The following is an 8,254-nucleotide window of genomic DNA, read 5'->3' as shown; positions in this document are numbered from 1 at the left end:
CTACATCTACCCTGAAAATCAACGAGTGCCTAGTGACCAGGCCATGATCCTCTTCCATCCATCCTTTCCCTTTTGTGATAGTTCCACTTAGCCAAATAGAGCTAAGAAAGCAACAATTTATTTAAGAGTTGCCTTCTTGAAAGACCACCTCTCTTCACAATTCTTTTTTTATTATTTTAAAATTTTATTTATTTACATTCATTCACTGTACCTCATTAATGTACACAAAATGAGATTTTCCATACAAAATACACTGTGTATTGGTTCAATCAAGAATATTACCATATATGCTATCATCAACAAATAATTTTCCATTTCTTGTTTCTTATATATTTTGCTCCCCCCCGATTCCCTATCTCTCACCTCTGCCTTTCCTACCCTTAGATATGCTGTTTCTGAAATCTACAGTTGCTTTCCATACCCCCCTTTTCACATTTTATTGATTTACTAAAGATTTTAATTAATCTAAATACTTTTAATAGCAAGTGCAGCTGATATATGAACATGAACACATGTCTGACTTTAGGCATAAACCTCAGTGATTGAAATATATTATACTATAAAGTACACCTAGCTGGGGCTATATAGCTTACTGCAGTTATTAAATAGCTATTTTTAAAAGCATTTCTTGATTTCAAGAAAAAAAGTTTTAGTTTTAATAGATCAAAATCAAAAGATGTTCAGAGAAATTTGCTTAAGACTTAAAGCCAGGAGAAAGGTTAGAATTCAGTTCAAATAGTAGGTAGATGAACCTGTCAACAGTTTAAGAGAAGACAAAAATCCTTAAATCTGAACAACAAAGCCAAGAAGAAAATCAGTAATGTTTTAGTCAAAAGTCGTAAAAATTCTATTTTACCAGTTCAGTCTCTTGAAATTAATCTCTCTTCTATTGAATTTGCAGTGGTACTGTGGTCTGATCTTTCTGTTTAAATTCTGGAAGTTAACATTCAAAGTTATTATTGATCTTTGCTGACCCCCTCTTGAAAAATCTCCATTAGGCTCTGAAACTCCAGGAAGGACTGTTAATATCTCTCTGACCCAATAGGACTCACAAAAGGCCTGACTACACTGTAAAATGTGGGGATGTGGGAATGGAAGCTGAAGACAAGAGAGAGAGTTTCTCAATGGGTTATTCTTGCACATTGACTTGTCAAATTTCCACCCTATTGTGCTACCCACACCTCCACCCCCACCATGACCGAAACTGGTCTTGTCTGTATATTTCAGTCTGGCTCAATACCCAAATCCCACCTGATAGCTTCTGTGGGATTTTACCACGCTTTGATTTTATCATAGAAACTTTAGTTTTACTTGCTCCAAATACCCTGTTTTTCCTACAGTGGTCTCTCATAAAAACCCAAGAAGGAAATAAGAAGGAAATGGACTTCAATGATCTTGTTATAGGCAGATCTTATAAGCAGGGAGTTCCAAAATGCTGACAAAGAAGACATCGGGCACATCATTCACTTTCACCAGGTATCACAGCTAGACCCCCTGGTGCCAAGAAAGGAAAGGTTATCTCACCAAGATGCTTGGTCAACATCTGAATTCGCACTGGAGCAATAAAATGGTAAGGACAGAGTAGTCCCTAGGTGAACGCTCACACCTTGAAAGTCCACACTGGGCATGCATACTTGGGTAATCAGATTCCTTACCTGAAGGAATTCATTGTCTCTTCAAACTGTACCTCTCGTTATTCCCAGATGGAGAGAAAAGTTCTGCTGGCCTGGCCTTGCTCATCCTCACCTCATTGTCTGAACTGGCCTCCTCTTTCCTTCTTTATACAAAATGACCCACACTTTAAACCTGAGCTAATTCCACCCCCTCCCTGAAGCCAGCCATCTCTGATCTATTTCACAGGGATTTCCCCTCTTCTGGAGCAGGTAAGAGAACACACAGGAATTCCTGACATGGAGAATGGAGTAAGTCTAGAGAGCAGAAGTTTCAGGTAGAGTGGGGCAAGTCTGTGTAACATTTGCCTCTTGAAGAATGGTCTGGTAAAGTGTGTTCTACTTGACACTTCAAATATCCAGAAAAGTCAAAAGCTTTTTTTCCTTGTCCCTTGAACTTCTGTCTCAAATCAAAGCAAACTTCATGTTATCACCTGTGACATACTCATGGCTTACTGATCATTTGCATCTCGTGATGCTATATGTCACTTAATGAAAGGTAGCTTTTTAAGAGCTAGCCCTCTCTTTTCCTAGTAACATTCTGAGTACTGTCAGAATGGGTAGCTTTGGTGGCAGTTAGTGCCCGGGAGCAGCTAAAATATGTAAAGCCAAACAGGTGCTTTCTCCTGGAGCTTTGGTTTTGACAGGGACCTAGAATTGGTTGAGATCCATCTTTCACAGCAGCAGTGTTTGTGCTGTGTGGACCAGACGTCCTGCAGCCCAGTCTGCTCTGTGACTTGAGGACCCAGCCCTCAGGACCTCTCCTGCTGCTTCATAATTTGCAAGCCTGATCCTCCTGCTTCCCATCCATTTTGTGACAGCTGATATTTCAAATATTTTTTTGCTTAAAATGTACGGATTAGATTTCTTTCACTAATGCATAAGAGCTTTGATGATAATTATAATGGTAATAATAGTCACAATTATTTTATAAAAATTAAGTAGCAATGACTGTGTCCATTAAATATGTGAAGCACTGCCCTAAGTGTTTTACAAGTAGTAACTCCCTCCTCCCCATAGCGACCACTGACGTAGGAATTATTGTCATTACTCTGATTGCCAGATGAGAGAATTTGGAGTGCAGAGAGGTTGCTTAAGTTCATGGAGCTAATAAAGAGTAGAGCCAGGATCTAAAAACACCTGGTCTCTTCACCATGTTTTTCAGAAATTTGAGTCAGGAAGTAGGTTTTTTAGATAACAGACTTCCAAGGAAATGGGAATTAGAGACTGGTTCTCAGTCTGAGATAGAATAGAAGGGACATCCTGCTATTTTTCTGGTGTAGTAATCTAGTAGTCCATGGCTTGTAGTGATAAGATAGTGAATTAAGTGATTGCCTATGGACATCTGTAATCAAGGCTCCATTGAGGTAAGAGTTCCGGTAGACCATGTTGTCACCACCATAAAAACAGTATGAAAAATATGAAAAATCAGTGGGTGTCTGCTTCTGATAACATTGAATGGCTTAAAGCAGAGTGATAAACTCTAATCCCTAAATTCTCATTTTCAGCCAAGGACTTTAAATTCAAGAATGTCATAACTATGATGAAAGCGTTTATTATCTTGCAGCTGTAGGACTTCAATAACTAGAACTCAAACTTAGATTTTGGTCCTAAAGGGTACCAAGTTACAACATCACTTGAAAATTCTCTTTACTATAATTTCTTTACCATATATATTTCACCACTTGAGTAATTTCTTCACTTTCATAGAAATGTAGGCATTGATAGAATTGGACTTAGGGCAGTGCATAGGCGTCCATTGGAGGGCTCGGGCATCAGAATAACTCAAATCCACACCCTATGTGGAGGCTCTGTTTCCCAAAAGAATGATCTCCCCTTTTGGGTCTGATGAGATCACTCAACTATCAGCTCCACTGAACTATCAGAGACAATTAGGCATTAATTTCATAATTTTTACTTATTGGCTACTCATTTACTCTCTTGCCTGAGTTAGTTATTTGAAAAAGAGAAACTCGATCTCTACATTCACTGTTTTACAATCACTTTGCTCAGATGAATAACTAGAGTTAAATATCAGCATGATGTGGGGATCTACTACGAAGTCATTCCTTGGATGAGAAGGCTTACAGCCATAAAAATAACAGGGTTTTGCTAATTTTTTGGAAAGAAAAATCTTTAGCGAAAGTGTGGGAATGACTTTGTGCTTGACCAGTAGGGGGAATATAACCATATACAACTTGTTTTGATAAACCTATCATAAGTTGAAAATATTGTAAGTCAAAAATGTATTTAATACTTCCAGTCTATTGAACATCGTAGCTTGGCTTAGCCCACCTTAAATATACTTAGAACACTTACATAGCCTACCGTAGGCAGAATCATACAAACTTTATTTTGTAATGAAATATTCAACATCTCAAGTAATTTTTTGAATAGTATACTGAAGCTAAAAACCAAATGATCTTATAGATACTCAAAAAATGGTTTTTATTGAATACATTTAACCTAAAACACATGCGATCATACAGTTGAAAACTCATAAATCAAGGCCATGTGGGAGTCCAGAGATGTAACCACTATGCCATCTTCTGGCTCCCAAGAGATTTTTCAGTAGAGTGTATTGATATTAGGTTCTTCGTGACCAAAATATCCAGATTACACAGATCTGAGAACTAAAGGCTAACAGGGTAACTATACTCAATAATCTGCTTGAGATATATAAAATAGTTTTAAAACATTCATTCTTACACATTCTTACATGCTATGTTTACTTAGTTTAAATACCTTAGCCTCAAGGTAGGAATGCTTTCAACCTGAATATAATAATGACATTTCTGAATTGAGCGTACCAGTGCCATTTAAATCTCATCATGTTCCAGGGTCATCAGAATAAAAAGAGACTACTGTGTGGTGTGGTAGGGTTGAAAAAGAGGCCTTGGGGGACCAGTAGATGGCATAATGGGATACATCGCCAGATTCCCATGTAGTCAACTGTGGTTCAAATCCTGGACCCAAATCCTGGACCCTGAAACTCATGCCAAGCCTGTGTGTGTCTATGCCCAAGATCCCGAAAGGAGAACAGAAGAGAAGGGACTGTGGTGTGGCCATCCTTCCTGAGGAGTGATTTCTTGTTTTCTGTCTCTCTGTTTCTCTCTGTCTATCTGGCAAACACATGGTCTCAGTCTATACCATCAGAGTTCAGTAACCTCAGTTAAAAATTTGGGGATAGTTACATAAAGAAGAGAACTCCAACAACCTGTGCCATTCAACCAGAGGGAACATGAAATATATGGAGAAGGAAAGTCAAAAATGGAGCAATAGTTTCCTGGTTACAGTATTTGATTTTTTATTCTATCAAGTGTACATGCGTATTTTCACTTCTTTCTTTTTTTAAAAAAAGAATTATTTATTTTAAATTTATTCATTTGTTTTTATTTGAACAGAAAGGGACACAGAGTGAGAGAAACAGGGAAAGTGAGAAAGTAAACCGCCAGGTTTGGGACTTGAACAGCAGTTGGCCATATGGGAGTCCAACACCTTAACCACTGTGCCACCTGCTGGCCCAATTTTCACATATTTCTTTTTGCCTTCCTCTCGCTTTTCCCTACTTTACAAGATAAGTTATTTGTGGTTATACTTTTATTTAAGCTACATCTAACACATATGGCAAAAGTGTACCTCGAGTAGACATATTGGATTAAGGACTGGACTACAGTAACTACTTAATTTAGGTATATTTTCTTTTGAAAGAGAGTGTTTTCAGTTCTATTAGAGATAACTGGCAGAGGAAAAGAACATATATACCAAAAGAGGTAGGCTGTAGTGGACATGTGATTTTTCTCACTGTTCTCTGTATAGTGTGCCTTCCATAGAAACTTTGTTTTTTCTTTAAACGTTTAATTAATTAATTAATATACATTCATTCACTGAACGTTGTTACAACATACAAAATGTGATTTCCCATCCAGAATATACTGCATAGTGGCTTAATCATACATATTATTATCAATAATTTTTCATTTCTAGTTTCATATGTATATGTATATATATGTGTTTTCCCCCATTTTTTATCCTCTGCCATTTCCTACCCTCCTCCCACACTATCTCTGGTGCTGCAGTTGTTTTCCACTCCTTTTTTTCCCTTGATTCACAAAATATCTTAAATAATCTAACTACTTTCACTTTAACAATCAAAATCAAAGAAATGCTAAGAGAGCTTAACTTAAAACTTAAAATCATGAAACAGGCTAGGATTCTGTTCAAATAGTATGGAACATGAACCTATTGGCAGTTCAAGACAGGACAAAAATCCTTAAAACAAAGCCTAGAAGAAAATCAGAAATGTTTTAGTCAAAATCATAGGATTTTATTTCACCAGTTCAGTCTCATGTACTTAATCTATCTTCTGTTGTAGTCCAATCATCCTGATTAAATTCTGGATATAATATTCAATTCCAGATTTGTCCCTACTATTAAGTTGGCCATTTGTGTAATTGTTTTTAAACTGTTATTTCTGTATGTCTGTATTTAGTTTTCCTAGTATAGCACTCCTTTCAGAACTTCTTGGAGAACTGGTCTGGTGTTGGTAAATTCTTCCAGGTTTTGTTTATCTGCCAATGTCCTTGTGTTTTCTTCCCATATGAAGGATATCTTGCCGGGTACAGTATTCTTGGTCAAAATTGCTTTTCCTTAAACACTTAGAATATATTTTCCCATTCTTTCTTCGCTCGCATTGTTTCCGATGAGAGGTCTGTTGTTAGCCTGATGGGATATCCTTTGTAGGTAACTTGACTTTTCTCTCTTGCCAATCTTAGTATCTTGTCTTTGTGGTTTTGGTCAATCTGGATATAACGTGTCTTGGAGAAGATCTTCTTGGGTTGATTCTATTTGGGATCCTTTGTATTTCTTGGGATGGATCTTTGAATGCCTCTCTAAGTTTGGAAAGTTTTCTTGCAGGATTTTATGGAATAGATTATCAATGCCCTTATGAGTCTCTTCACCTGGGTATAATAATTGGTATAATTATCTGGATGTTTGGACGTTTGATGGTATCTAGTATTTCTCATATTTTTCTCATTTTTGGGGGCTGTTTGTTCAGTCTTCATGGTGGATCTTTCTAGGCCATTCTATCTTCTACATCTGAGATTTCAATTTCTGTATTATCTAATCTCTTTTTAATACTTTCAAGGGAGGTTTTGACTTCCTGTATTACAGCCTTCATCTCTAACACTTCCATTTGATTCTTTTTTATGGTGCATATTTCTTCTTTCAGATCTTGCAAGAATTTCTTCACCTCCTGCAACTCATCGGCTCCTTTTTCCTGCTTCTTCTGCTGCTTCTGTAGTTCATTGTCTCTCTTCTCTTCCATCTCTGTTAGCTTTGTCACTATGAATAGTCTAAATTCCTTTTCTGATATTTACATGAGTTCCATTGTGCTGTCTGAGGATGAAGAGGTGTTACTCTTTTCCCTTGGAGGGGAGGTAGTTTCTTGCTTTCTCATATTTCTTGTGACCCTGTGGTGATTTCTTGTCATCTGATGGATTGTACATTTTTTTTCTAATTCTTGAAATTCAGTAAGAGTGTTCAGAGGCATGCAGGAGAAGATAATCTGTGACCTCTCTTCTGCTCCATTTTCCACTCTTTGTGCATCAGAGTCAGTTGAAATTGAGGAATATTATGACTCTAATCTTATTCAGATGTATAGATACTGTTCACTTTGACCTGTCTAGACTCTTGGTGAGTGGAGGCTCACCAGCCAAAGAATGAAGTTAAAGAAAAAGGAAAAGAATTAGAGAAGAGGAAAAAAGAAGAAAAGCAATAAGATAAAAAAGAAGAAAGGAAAGAAAGACAATATGGAATTTTTATATTTTAATTTTAAAAAGCAAAAAATGAGCACCATGCTGCATATGTGTGCACCGCATGAAAGCAGTATTTCACAGCTCAAGTTCAGTAGCTATCTTATGATGGGCCTGGGTTTGTGCCTCTCCTAGTTGGAATGGGGAAAGACATAAATTAGCACAATAAAGGAAGGACTTGAGAGCCCAGAGAATATTTTACCTTTAAAATTTTTTAAAAAATAAATTAAAAGACACAGGGAGACACAGAGAGACAGAGAGAAGGATACGGAGGTCGTTCTACCCACTAGAAATCAATCTTGAGGGAGAAATCTCAGCAGAAGATCTTAATTTTTAGCCCCTGAAAACAATATTTCACAGCTCAAGTTCGGTAGCCATCTCCTGTTTTGTTTTTGTTTTTGAGAGAGATTTTTGCTATAGGGTGGATGTGCTTGTCAAAGAGAGAGAGGGGTAACTGAGAAATCACCTCCTGCCAAGGGGAATGGATGCACACTTGCCCAACTTGATTTTCAAAACTCCAGGTCCAGGACCCAAGCCACAGTCCACCATGTGAGTCTAGTGTCTTAACCACCCGCTGACCCACCTTTCCCTTTGGAAGTCCCTGTGCCTCATAGCTAGGGAATTGTATGTGACTTAGTTTAGCCAGTTAGGTACTCTCCTTGGAAATTTCTACCTTGAAAAATGACTCATGAATCTGGATATGGAATTTATTCATTCATCTCAGTAATAATGAAGGCTGCTAGGTTGATGCTGCTCTATGACCTGGGA

This window comes from Tupaia chinensis, unplaced genomic scaffold (assembly GCF_000334495.1).
Source record: "Tupaia chinensis unplaced genomic scaffold, TupChi_1.0 Scaffold000117_2, whole genome shotgun sequence".
Classification (NCBI taxonomy): Eukaryota; Metazoa; Chordata; class Mammalia; order Scandentia; family Tupaiidae; genus Tupaia; species Tupaia belangeri.
This window is presented reverse-complemented; position numbering follows the sequence as displayed.